This window comes from Urocampus carinirostris, chromosome 14 (assembly GCF_059441175.1).
Source record: "Urocampus carinirostris isolate Australia breed hairy pipefish chromosome 14, RoL_Ucar_1.0, whole genome shotgun sequence".
NCBI classification, from domain to species: domain Eukaryota; kingdom Metazoa; phylum Chordata; class Actinopteri; order Syngnathiformes; family Syngnathidae; genus Urocampus; species Urocampus carinirostris.
The window spans coordinates 9,670,621-9,684,528 of NC_142362.1; the positions used below are offsets into that span (position 1 = coordinate 9,670,621).

Below are 13,908 nucleotides of genomic sequence, written 5' to 3' on the forward strand. Positions count from 1 at the left end.
CGATTTTCAAAGTTTTTGAATATTTAGTAATACGAGTACTAATCCACGCTTCGGTGAAAAGGAGGATTGGAGACTTAATTTGTCCTTGTGAGAACAAGACGCTTGTTTGTTGTCAGAACAGAAAGATAAATCGATGTTTTTTGGGGGGGTTTTATCGGCACTTTTAATGACATAGTATCACTTGAACAAGACATGATGGCCTGATTTCATTTTATTTTTATTAGTTCATCATGTTTTTTTGTTTTAGTACCAACATTTCTGAATAATTTACTAATGTAAAATGGTGGACAATTATGTCAGCTCTCTCTAGGTGAGGCTCATGTTATGTAAAACAAACACTTATTTCTCAAACTATGAGTATTTAAATAAATGCACCTTTAGATAGTTCATACATTCTTTTTCTTTTTGTTGAAATCGTTGTTTGTATTAATGAAAATATTTGTTTCACCGCTATAAGGTGCTAATTAATATACATTGTCCCTTTAAAAATCTGTAAATAATGAAAAGCCCAAACTACAACTATTTCTCTCAGCAAAAAGTTGAAAGTACTTTCCGAAAATATGCCTATACTTTTGTAATCTGGTACTTATACATAAAAACTTTTTTTTACATAAAACTCTGAGTAAATATAACATGTTCTATTCTAATTCAACAGGTTCTTAGCACATCCCATATCTAGGGGGAATAACAGCTCCAAGTATTTAGAAAAAAAGATCTATTGGGGCAATTCTGGGATACAAACTATATGTTTAACACCCCCAAGAATATGAAGCAGTTGCTATGGTTTAGCTTGTCACCAGAATTTTGTCATAGTGAATAGTGTGCCTCACTCTAAAACTGCAGACGCTCAGCTCAGTTATGAGTTACATACTATTTGTATTTCTACAACTTATGTTTTGATACGACATACTAATTTGTAATCATAATATGTAAAAAAACTGCAATTTTGGAAAAGAAAATCCAAAAATTAAGTTAAATGAGGAAAAACCTTTTGGGTGGCACCTTAAAATGTTGCTACTCTCTGCTGCCATCTCCTGGCCTCAGATCATGATGGCAGTAGAAGTCACCTCATTCCTCAAGTGCTTAATAATCTTTTCTTTTCTCATCTTTTTGGGGATTTGACTTGGTAATCAGACTGGAGTCGAAATATTTTCTTTTACTATTTTCAGGTTACACTAACAGTGTTCTCGTTTGTCCGCGTCCCTGTGTCGTAGACGCATCATTTTTGCTGGGGACGCAGCTTTTTTGACAAAAAATTGTCATTATTACCCGATTACTTTTTTTTTTTTTTAAAGATTTACCGCACTCCAAACTTTTCGTCAGGCAGATCCGCCATTGTTGTTTTGGTCTCGCGGTTCGAGTTTTCATCTGCACGCCGATCTCGGCAAACGGGATCTCGTTGCTTAGAGAATACGTCATTGTTGTGGTGGTTGTTGTCGAGTGAAAGAAATGTATGCCTCCGAAAAAACAGTTAGTATTAGGTGAAAATCAACACAAAATTGGTAATTTCTTCAGTGTCAATAATAAGTCGAAACATAATGCAGAAAGTGATAACAACGGCAATAATTCCGGCACGAAAAAAAGGAAAACACGTGTGTTGAAGTGAACGATTCGACGAAAGAAAATAGACAAAAGAATACTCCTGGCAAGAAAAGGATTTTTCTGCCAAAATTGACTAAATTATATTCCTGGTTACGCTATGAGGATGATGATAATGGAGGCTACATGTTCTGTGATGCGTGTACCCAGCGTGACAAAAAAACAAGATTGCATAAATCATTTCGCAATACGAACTTTCAGAAAAACACCTTGGATCGGCACAACGACAATGAAAACCACAAATTAGCTACGGAAATTCCGTTGCTGCAGGAGGAAAGAGGCAAGTATGAACGGATAAGACATCAAAAAGAAGACTTGGCCATGCTTTCACTGCTAAAAATAGTTAAGTGGATGGCAGTATTTTCAGTATTTTGTATAATGTACAATATTGTGAACTGAAAAATCTGAAGTGATAACTGCTTTGATTACCAATTAACTGTGATGATTAAAATTGAATGAAAATATAGATTTATATAATTATCTCAGCAATATTATTTTGTATAAATTACAATATTGTTGTGAACTGAAAAATCTTGAAGTGATAACTGATATGTATTACCAATAAACTGTGATGATTAAAACTGAATGAATATATACATTATATATTTGTCGCCGATTTACAATTTCAACCTCGATAACACTAAATTTTGGGGACCCATAGATCTCTGTTGGGACCCATAGATTTTTGAACATGCGAGTCCCCGGGACCCATCACTTTTCACGGGTAAAATGAACACTGCACTAACGAAAAAAAACAGGGAACAGGCGTGGAATTACAGGTCAGGGGGGCTGCTTTTCCTGCTTCCTAATGTGTTGTGAGTCCCGTAACAGCGGTGCTAAAAGTAAGATAAAAGCAGTGGAAATTAAAAATGATAAAGGCTTTTTGAACTTAATAGGGCATTGTTAACACAAACTTGATAAAATGTTCTACTCTCAACTCTTTAAAGACATCTCAAATGACACACATATATAACAATTGAATATAGTATTTGTTTTATATTTCCATGATGACAGGTGAGGCTATACCTCCTGACTATATGTCACTCACAGGCTAAGTTTAGTGACTAACTACGCAACAAGTATTAGCAACAATAACATTTCTCGGCATTCCTTGAATTGAATAACAAATACCAAACCAACCTCCCGAATAATTTGCCTGGGTGTTATTCACCCTGAGCAGCCGCGCATCGCCATCTGTCACCTCCCCTTTTCCTGTCAAGTAATCACGGGCTGTATATGACTGTTTAATATTCATAATCATGCGTCACTTTGACATTTTCAAAAGGTTCCCAATCGCACTCCCACACGGGCCATGCATAACAATCCTCTCCTCTGTCATCAATAATAGTGACTGCTGTCAGAGAAGTCACAGCGGGGCCGGCGGCGCCGACAAGAATATATCGTATTTTTCGAAGTCGCAGTTTTTGTCACTGTTTGGCCAGGGGTGCGACTTAAGACTCCTGTGCGACTTATATGGGAAATTATGAACACATTTTTATAGAATAGAATAGAATAGAATATATCTTGTCATTGTTACAAAATGGGTTGAACATATTGTGACAACAAAATTGGGCGTGGCAATCCAGTTTTACATTTGACAGTGAGGATAAAAGAAAACAAAGAAGATTGAGTTTTACATTTTTAATACCGGCAGATGATTTAACATGTTAGTTTCACGCTACACTGCAAGAGGCACTGTGTCAGTGTCTGAAATATAGTCTACCCGGACACCCGGGGTATGCATATTTTACTTCGGGCGTACATCTTACACAACGTCTCCACCCGGGTGGCCGACAACTTGTTCAAGGGAAGAAAAAATATATATTGTGTAGTGGGTTGTACATAATTCACCCACGGAACTATTGTTTAGTTAGCGAGTTCCTAGGGGGACTCTTAATTCGACCGGTTCTAGCCACTCTCGTGTGTTTGTTTTGGTTATCGCAAGTTTACATGTTATTAAAGCAGCGTCCTTTGGCACCTTTGTTTGACACTCCGCCTACGACTCCCGTCTCTGCTCGCTACATTGGTGACCCCGACATTAGTCTCGTGGAAGTTTCCGAGGCTGTGCATACTACTGAGCATACCGTCATGGCATACGCGCCCGTTCTCAAGCTCCCCGAGTTCTGGGAGTCATCAGCGCTAACGTGGTTCGCACAAGCAGAAGCTCGATTCGCCCTGCACGGAATCACTAACGATGACTCTCGCTATTACCACGTGGTGTCTGCTCTGGGGAGCTCAACTGCAGCCAGAGCGGTGAGTTTCATCACATCCCCTCCTGAACTGGATAAATATAAGGGACTGAAGGCATATCTCCTCAGAATCTTTGAACTGTCGCGTTCTGAGCGTGCTCGACGCCTCCTTGCTATTCAGGGCTTAGGAGACAGTAAGCCATCGGATCACATGGAAATGATGTTAAACTTGCTTGGCACCGAAGAGCCAAATTTTCTTTTCATTGAACTTTTTCTGCGTCACATGCCGCCGCATGTCCAGACGGCGCTTGCAAATACAACCATTACAGATCCGCGTGCACTGGCAGAGGAAGCGGACCGGTTTTTCCTGGCCACGCATAGATACACACATGAGGTGCTGGCCCCTACACGCGCCTACACACCATCAAGTGCGACGCCCCCAGCCAGCAAGGCACGCGCGGCCACCGACGATCAGAATGTGTCAGGTCTGTGTTATTACCATGCACGTTTTGGGCCCAGGGCCAAGAAGTGCCGCCCCCCTTGCACCTCCAACGCGACGGGAAACTTCGAGGCCTGCACTCTGTAGCGGCCGTGAGTGCAGGCGCAAGAAACCGGCTACTGTTCATCCGGGACGCCATCTCCGGCCAAAAGTTCTTGTGTGACACCGGCGCCCAGAGGAGCGTCCTCCCTGCCACTGTGGACGATGTGGGGGGGGGAACACATGGACCTCCATTAACTTCTGCCAATGACACCCCCATCCGCACATACGGGACACGGACAGTGGACGTGTGTTTTGGGGGTCAGCAGTTTACATGGGACTTTGTCACTGCGGATATTGCTTTTCCTCTTCTTGGTGCAGATTTTCTGTGTGCCAATGGATTACTCGTCGATGTGAAAAATGGCCGCCTCGTTGACGCATTGAATTTCTCCTCTCTCGCGTGTGTCCGCGACAAGGGGATTTTTGAGGGTCTGTCCAGCTCTCTCTTGGACGGTGATATTTACCACCGGCTCCTCGCCGAGTTCCCCAGTCTGGCGAAGCCCACCTTCTTAGCCTCCACGACCAGACATGGGGTTGAGCACCACATTGAAACCAAGGGGCCCCCGGTTCATGCCAGGGCCCGACGACTCAATCCAGACAGACTGGCAGTTGCTAAATCCGAATTTGCTCACATGGAACGTCTCGGCATCATTCGCCGATCAGACAGCCCCTGGGCCTCTCCATTACACATGGTCCCGAAACCAGGCGGTGGCTGGCGCCCATGCGGGGACTATCGCCGCCTTAACGAGGCTACCACGCCCGACCGTTACCCGGTCCCGCACATTCAAGACTTCTCTGCACACCTGGCGGGCAAACTTCTCTTTTCCAAGGTGGACCTCGTGCGCGGATACCACCAACTGCCAGTGCATCCCTCAGATATACCGAAGACGGCCGTGATAACTCCATTTGGGTTGTTCGAATTTCTCAGGATGCCGTTCGGACTGAAAAATGCCGCTCAGTCCTTCCAAAGGCTGATGGATTCAGTGCTCAGGGACATGCCTTTTGTGTTCGTCTACCTGGACGACGTCCTGGTTGCCAGCTCCTCAGAAGAGGAACACTTGGAGCACCTCAGAGACCTCTTCACCAAGCTCAGTCAGCATGGCCTGATTATAAATCCCGCGAAATGTGTTTTTGGCGTACCCTCCATCCACTTCCTTGGGCATCTCATCACCAAGGATGGGGCTTCCCCCCTGCCGTCTAAGGTAGAGGCCGTCTCCACCTTTCCTCAGCCGCCAACAGCACGGGGCCTCAGGGAGTTTCTCGGCATGGTGACATTCTACCATAGGTTTATTCGCCGAGCCGCTGATGTCATGCGCCCACTCTACGAAGCCCTCAAGGGTAGGTCACCCAATCAAGCTGTTGAATGGACCGCTGAGAGGATCAAGGCATTCAAGGACACAAAAACCGCGCTGTGCCAGGCAGCCATGCTGGCTCACCCAGCCCCCGGAGCCCCAGTCGCACTGACTACAGACGCATCAGACCTTGCAGTGGGTGCTGTGTTCGAGCAGTGGGTTGACAAGGCTTGGCAGCCACTCGCCTTTTTTAGTCGCCAGCTGGTCCCCAGAGAACGTAAATACAGTGCATTCGACAGAGAACTACTTGCCATCTGGTTGGCGATTCGCCACTTCCGTTTCATCTTGGAGGGCCGTGAGTTCATCGTCTTTGTTGATCATAAGCCTCTTACGTTCTCCATGTCCAAGACGTCCGAACCATGGTCTGCCCGCCAGCAGCGCCAGCTGTCATTCATATCGGAATACACGACTGACATCAGGCACATTGCTGGGAAGTCCAACGTGGTTGCGGATTGCCTGTCCAGAGCAACCATCAGCGCTGTGCAATTGGGGCTTGATTATTCCAGTATGAGTGTGGACCAGGCTTCTGATAACGGCATCCAAACGCTCAAGAGCTCAGACACTGGTTTGCGGCTGGAGGAGGTTGCGGTCGGAAACTCAGGGGCCAAGCTTTGTTGTGACGTCTCCATGGGTTGGCCTAGGCCGCTTGTCCCTGCTGGCTGGCGTCGGGCTGTTTTTGAGGCAATACATGGCCTGTCTCATCCTGGCAGGAAAGCATCCATTAAGCTAGTGGCCCAGAAGTTTGTGTGGAAAGGGATGAGAAAGGACGTCCGGGACTGGGTCGACTCATGCGTGGCATGTCAACGTGCCAAAGTGCACCGTCACATCAAGGCCCCATTGGTACCATTTGCCATCCCCGAACGGAAGTTTGACCACGTTAACATTGACCTGGTGGGCCCACTGCCCCCTTCACACGGTTTCACTTACCTCCTGACGATGGTGGACAGGACGACCCGTTGGCCTGAAGCAGTTCCGCTGACTTCCACCTCAGCTGTCGATGTGGCCCGGGCGTTCATCGGAACCTGGGTCGCCCGTTTTGGACCCCCTGCAGATCTCTCATCTGACAGGGGCGCACAGTTCACCTCCGAGATGTGGAACACGGTTGCCGAGAGCCTTGGAGTCAAACTTCACCGCACCACTGCCTACCACCCCCAGGCTAACGGGTTGTGCGAGCGGTTCCACCGCTCGATGAAAGCGGCCTTGCGCGCCAGCCTGACCGATGGGGACTGGGTCGATAAGCTACCCTGGGTCATGCTGGGACTGAGGACCGCTCCCAAAGAGGACCTTCAGTGCTCTTCAGCTGAGTTGGTTTACGGTCAAGTGCTGCGGGTGCCAGGTGATTTCATCCCAGACCCAACGACACCCTGGGCTGCATCCAGGGAGAAGTCCATCTTGCAGGGCACTGCGGGAGCGTTTGTGCCTATCCCCACATCGCGACACGGCAGGCCAGTTTCACGGGTTCCCTCCAACCTGCGCTCGGCTGGTTTTGTTTTCATTCGCCACGATGCCCACCGCGGACCATTGCGCCCTCCTTATGATGGACCGTTTAAGGTCCTGCAGCATGGCGACAAGACCATGGTCGTGGACATCGGTGGTAGGCCAGAGACTGTCTCCGTGGACAGGGTTAAGCCTGCCCACATGGATATGTCCAAGCCATTGGAACTGGCCCAAGCCCCACGGCGCGGCCGTCCTCCTGCGGCACGACCCTTCGGTCCCGTGGGTACCCACTCTGACCCTCCGCCCCCAGCAACTGTGGGCTTTCCAACTGAGTCCACAAGCTCTCACCCCCCTGCTATTCCAACTCCTTGTACCCGCAGTGGCCGGGTCAGCGTCCCAACCAGGCACAGAGACTTTGACTATGGGTGAATTCTGGGGGGGCTTGTGTAGTGGGTTGTACATAATTCACCCACGGAACTATTGTTTAGTTAGCGAGTTCCTAGGGGGACTCTTAATTCGACCGGTTCTAGCCACTCTCGTGTGTTTGTTTTGGTTATCGCAAGTTTACATGTTATTAAAGCAGCGTCCTTTGGCACCTTTGTTTGACACTCCGCCTACGACTCCCGTCTCTGCTCGCTACAATAGTACGTTTTTATTTTTATTTTTTTCAAATCAAATGTTTTCTTTGTTCCATAGCAAAATTTGCGTTCGGTTTGGAAATTTCGGAATTTCGGTTCGTTAGGCAATTTGCATACTAGGCAGCCAATCAGAAGCCTGCATTGACTAACTTTGTGCTTCCGGACTTTTCCGAGCGTTATAAGGTCGTGCATTTGCATATCATTTTCCAAAGTAGACGCACAGAGAACACAAGAAAAATGGATAAGTGGTTGGGAATCAAGTCAAAACCTCAGCCCCAGAAAAAACATTCAAAAGAAGGTAATAAAATTTATGACGCTACATAACGTAAACGTACATTAAAAGCATCGTGGAAAGAGGAGTTCACGTGGCTTGTAGCATACGACGCAACGCTTACATTGCATGAATGAAGACGGGTAAATACAAGTACATACTGATGGCAGATGGAAAACAGCGATGTCATATCCATGCAATGAATGTTATAAGTAGATTTATAATAAACTTAGTTTTAAAGTGTTGTTCTGTTATATATTTGAATTATCAATCCTTAATACTTTGCAACAACGGGTTTTTTGCGATTAGTCGTCTTATTGTGTTTCAAGTTGTGAAAAATGGGGCAGGCAACTTTATGGCTGGGCAGACAACTCTGATAAGTGTCCGCTAACTTTTTGTAACATGTTTCAGACACTGCATTGAATTTCACATTTTTAATACCGGCAGATGATTTAACATGTTATTTTCACGCTACACTGCAAGACACTGTGTTGATCATTTCAACCTTGCCCTGATGTGGGGAGGGCATTTTTCAGCACAACATCAGTAATCTATAAAAACAACTGAGAAGAGCTGAACAAGAATGGCACCGGAAAAAAAAATCATACTCTGCAGATTACAAACTGAAAACAGTGAAATATGCAGTGGAGAACGGTAAGTGAGCAGCAGATAGTTTGGAGTTAGCGAGAAGTGGAGGTGACAAGGAGTCTGATGTAAGCAACGTAAAAGGATGAAGGGAGTCATCGTCTAGTTCTACAGTGACGTCGAGGATGACTATATCTTTGGATTTAGTGATTTGGAGTGAAACTGAAAGTTTGGGACGTATGTTCCTTATGCTAGAGTTATCTGAATAACTCTTAATATGTTACGTCGTTACTGACATTATCAGGTATGTCAATCATGTAATGTAGTACATGATTGACAAAGAATATTACTTTACCTTTTAACTGGCCTCTTTATTTACTGGTCCTCAGCAGTATTTTGTGCCTCCCGTTATTTGAAAAACTGATCAAATGACGACTGCTTTTGCCAGCTTTTGAAAATGAATCAGAGATGCGCGAGGCAGACGTCATCATAATAAGTGATAGCCCGACCTGTCAACATTTATCTTGGTGATTCCCTTCCACAAATTTAGAGACTTTAATTTGGGTTGATAGAATCATGGCTGCGTCCTCCTCCTTGTTGTCTCTGAACACCTCCACAGAGGTGTGTGCTTTCATACCTTTTTCTTCATCTCTTAATTTGTTTTGATGGCCAGAAAGCCTCTTCCTCCTCTTTTCTTATTGTCCACTTATCTGCATGACTTTCATGGGGTACATTGTGAATGATAGCTCCTCATAGCGGTGTCATACAATAGACTATTCAAAGAGCGGGAAGGGAACATGAAGAGCATGCCGGGATCCACGCATTAGCACTGGGTTGCCAGGTAGAACTCTGGGAGCGGCAAATGGGAGCGTGCTACACTGTATTTTTGACATAATATTCCCAAACACCTTTCTAACTAGAGGCAATATTTTTCCATTTAATTATTTTGTAACCTGAAACCTTTGTAAGTACAAACATTTGTAAGTGGAAGTACCACTGTATTTGTTGTTTGGAATACAGACGCTCCCCTACTTACGACCATTCGACTTACATTTTTCTCAGGATGTCAAACAATATCCAGACATTGCTGTAAATTAGATTGTGTATTGTGTGCTCTTTTTTCCGAGCACAGGACATTACTGTAGTGCTTCTTTCCGCCACTGCTGGCGTGTGGTGCTGTGAGAGGTCACCCAGCATTCACCGGAAGTGATAAATCCGCTTTCTCTTCCTAATTAGTGTGCAAACATCTCTCCTTCACCTGCTCATAATCCCACCAATGCCGCCAATGTCGCGTGTTGTTTAGTGTGGGTAATGGATTGCTCCTCGTTCATGAAAAAATACGCAGAAACACTTACGGTCTCTTTGAAGAGCGACAAACGTCAGCACCAGTTTATTGTAAACACAACAAACTCTCTCCAAAACTAAACTCTCACGCTCGCGACATTCGTCGCCCCACTGACATCATTCATGCGCACCTCACATTCTACGCCTACATTATCTCCAGGGCGCTAAGAAATTTGACCTTTTTATTGTTTAACACAGGGGTGTCAAACTCATTTTACCTCGGGGGCCACACGATAGAACAAACATTCTCTCGGGGGCCGGACTAGTAGATTAGAGGGAAATGAAAAGAGAGAAAGAAATAAGACAAAGTGAAGGAGAGAAAGGGAGAGAGGGTGGGACAATGAAAGAGAGAAAGAGAGAGAGAAGAGAGAGAGAGAGAGAGAGAGAGAATGTGAGAAACAAAAAAGATGTAAAGACAAATAGTGAGAGAGGGGGAAAGAAAGAGAGAGAAAGAATGATATCCAAAGAGAAATAGAAAGAGAGAAAGAGGGAAGGAGAGTAAAGAGAAGGAGAGAAAGAGAGAATGGGAGAAGGAGAGAAGGGGAAAGCAGGAGAGAGCGAAAGAGAAAAGGAAAAATGGAAGAGGGGGCAAAAGAGGTAAAAAGACACAGAGAGAAAAAGAGACAAAGAGAAACAAAGAAAGAGAAAGAGACACAGAAAGTGATAGAGAGACACAGAGAGTGAGAGAAAAAGGGAGGAAAAGAGAGAGAAAGAGAGAGAGAAAGAGAGAGAGAAAGAGAGAGAGAAAGAGAAAGAGAGAGAGAAAGAGAGAGAGAGAGAGAGAGAGAGAAATACAAGTACACTGTCTTGTGAGAGGCACCTGGCTTTGGCAACATCAAGTGGACTTATTTCAACCTGCAGCTCGTTTTTCCCTTGTGCTTCACTGAGCATTGTCTCGCAGGCCGGATTCAATCCCTTAGCGGGCCTGATCTGGCCCCCGGGCCGCATGTTTGACACCCCTGGTTTAACATCTCGTGCATCCATTCAATATGGTTGATATAAAGTGCAGTGTTCTCGTTTGCCCGCGTCCCTGCGTCCTACACGCATCATTTTTGCTGGGGACGCATAGTGTCAAGTCAACGTGCGTCCCCGGGACGCAACTTTTTTGACACAAAATTGTCATTTTTACCCAATTACATTTTTTTTAAACAAGGATTTACCGCACTCCAAAATTTTGTTGTTTTTGTTGTTTTGGTCTCGCGGTTCGAGTTTTCGTCTCCACGCCGATCTCGGTAAACGAGAGCTCGTTGTTTCAAGATTACGTCATTGTTGTGGTGGTTGTCGTCGAGGGAAGGTGAAGGCTAAGTATGCCTCCAAAAAAAGTTAGTATTAGGTGAAAATCAACACAAAATTGGCAATTTCTTCAGTGTCAGTAATAAGTCGAAACTTAATGCAGAAAGTGATAACAACGGCAATAATTCCGGCACGAAAAAAAACGACGGAGAAATTCTTCAGAAGATCGCGGAGGCAAGGAAAACACGTGTGTTGAAGCCAACGATTCGACGAAACAAAACAAACAAAAGAATACTCCTAGCAAGGACTTTTCTGCCAAAATGGACTCAATTATATTCCTGGTTACGCTATGAGGAGGATGATAATGGATTGGACCTTGAGAAGGCATTACAACTGTGGCAGGACAGCAAACCACGAAGAATATATGAATTGGAAAATCTGAAATGATAACTTGCTTTGTATTACCAATTAACTGTAATGATTAAAACTGCACGTATATATAGACTAATATTTCAGCAATATTATTTTGTATAATGTACAATATTTTTGTGAAGTGAAAAATCTGAAGTGGTAACTGCTTTGTATTATCAATTAACTGTGATGATTAAAACTGAATGAAAATATAGATTAATATGATTATTTCAGCAATATTATTTTGAATGATGTGCAATATTGTTTTGAACTGAAAAATCTTGAAGTGATAACTGATTTGTATTACCAATAAACTGTGATGATTAAAACTGAATGAATATATAGATTTATATTATATATTTGTCGCCGATTTACAATGTCACCCTCAATAACACTAAATTTTGGGGACCCATAGATCTCTGTTGGGACCCATAGATTTTTGAGCATGCGAGTCATCACTTTTCACAGGTAAAATGATCACTGAAAGTGTAAGGAAGAGCCGAGCGGTTTCTTTTGAAACAAAAGTGGAATAAGAAAGCTTGATGCGGTTGAGGAAATGGTCGGAAAGCTTTTTTTCGGCCACTTTTAACCACGGAGGAGGACCTCTTGAAGCGCATCTTCCAAAAGTAAGTTAAACTCAACTTTATCTTTATAGAGCATATTATTTTATGAAATGTGTATTTTTTAGTACAAAACAGGTTGCTTATACAAACCTTAAACATACTTATACAAACCTTAAACATACAAAATATAGCACTGAAGCAACTTACGAACAATTTCAACTTACGAACGATCGTCCGAACGTATCTTGTTCGTAAGTAGGGTAGTGTCTGTATTCTTTTCACATCGTATTCTTGATGTCTGCAAGATGGCGACAAACTATTATTGAAGTAAAGTGGACCGGGTCCTTTATCAATAGAGTGCCAGGATTATTTTAAAATTATAATTTCACACTGCAGTAGTTACATGTTAAAAATAGAAACTTTTATATAATATAGTGCTTTTATTTATTTGCTTGTAAATTGAGTTTGTTCTTTGGTTTTAACTGATAACAGAGTGATTTAAATTAACTTAAGGTCTCTACTTGGCGGGTTTTGACTCTTGTGGGAACGTTTTTGGAACACTTTACAGGACTTTTTAGTTTTCAAGAGCAGTTTGCTTGAATGAGAATCAAATAGCATTCATTTTCAACTTTTTGATACACACCTCCGTGAGTCACAATTGCCGGATTAAGGAACGTGCGTTTGCATGCCGATACCGTCCTTGTATATACAAGAGCCGGCGTCACGCGCGCGTTTAAGCCGAGCGAGGCGGGGGGGACAGCGGGGCACAGAGCCGGGCCGTCCACTGCGGAAGACGGAACCGCATGCGGCCGGCATTCTTGGAATTCTCCGACACCCAACCAGTTTACTTTCCGGGTAATTTTAAATCACAGGACAGCATTTAGGCTGCGATGACATGCTTTAGCTTCAAATAGAATTGGCCAATTCGTGGAAAACAATGAAATAATTACAACTGTACTTGAAATACTCGCTTGTTGTATGCTCCTTCATTGTTCTGAATGTAACATTCTGAATAGTGTTTAGTTACGATATACAGGAAAAACTCACCCTTTCATAACCCCACGGCGGCCATTTTACTATTAAATGTAAATCGCAACCCTTGTTCCGTAATGTGGTAAAAACCAATCAGGGTTCACCTCTTTAGTATGTCAGTCTTTAGAGATTAGTAAATTGAGTTTGATTGGTCCTTACCTGTGCATTGGGTAAGGGTGATGTAATTTTCAATGGGCGACAATTGACAAAATGGACACCCAAATAGTAATTATGTGGGATTCTATTTTGCTATTAAATTCAGCTGTCAGCAAGTACAACAGTAGTCTGAATTGGCTAGTGGGGGTCAATTGTACATTTTGAGAAGATTTTTTTGAATTTTGGCTTCCTATTTGAGAGAGAGAGAGAGAGAGAGAGAGAGAGAGAGAGAGAGAGAGAGAGGAAAAATAATGGAAAAGGAGGCAAAAAAAAGTCTGAAAAAATAGAGGGACACAAAGAAAGACAGAATAAAAAGAGAGAGAGAGAAAACAAGTGAAGAGAGAAAGAGAAAGGAGAGATAAATAATGAATGAGATAGAGAGGAAGAAAGAAAGAAAGCAGGAATTAATGAGAGAGAAAGAAAAAAGAGAGAAATGGTGAAAGGAGGCAAAAAGTCAGAGAAAAAACAAAGAAACAAAAAGAAATGACCCAGAATGTCCTGCTTATCTTCCAAACGCATACAACGACTGCACACTCTGTCATCGTCTTAACAAGAGTTTT

General features: G+C 43.8%; 1 long non-coding RNA gene across 3 annotated transcripts in view; it reads right to left on the reverse strand.

Annotated features, from left to right (window-relative positions):
- LOC148352592 (uncharacterized) overlaps positions 1 to 13,230 on the reverse strand; it is a 44,862-nt gene extending 31,632 nt beyond the window's left edge. For all 3 annotated transcript variants that reach the window (XR_015852662.1, XR_015852661.1, XR_015852660.1), the window contains exon 1: positions 13,208 to 13,230. This is a non-coding gene — a long non-coding RNA (uncharacterized LOC148352592). The remainder of the gene's footprint in view (positions 1 to 13,207) is intronic.
- Positions 13,231 to 13,908: the final 678 nt, after the last annotated feature.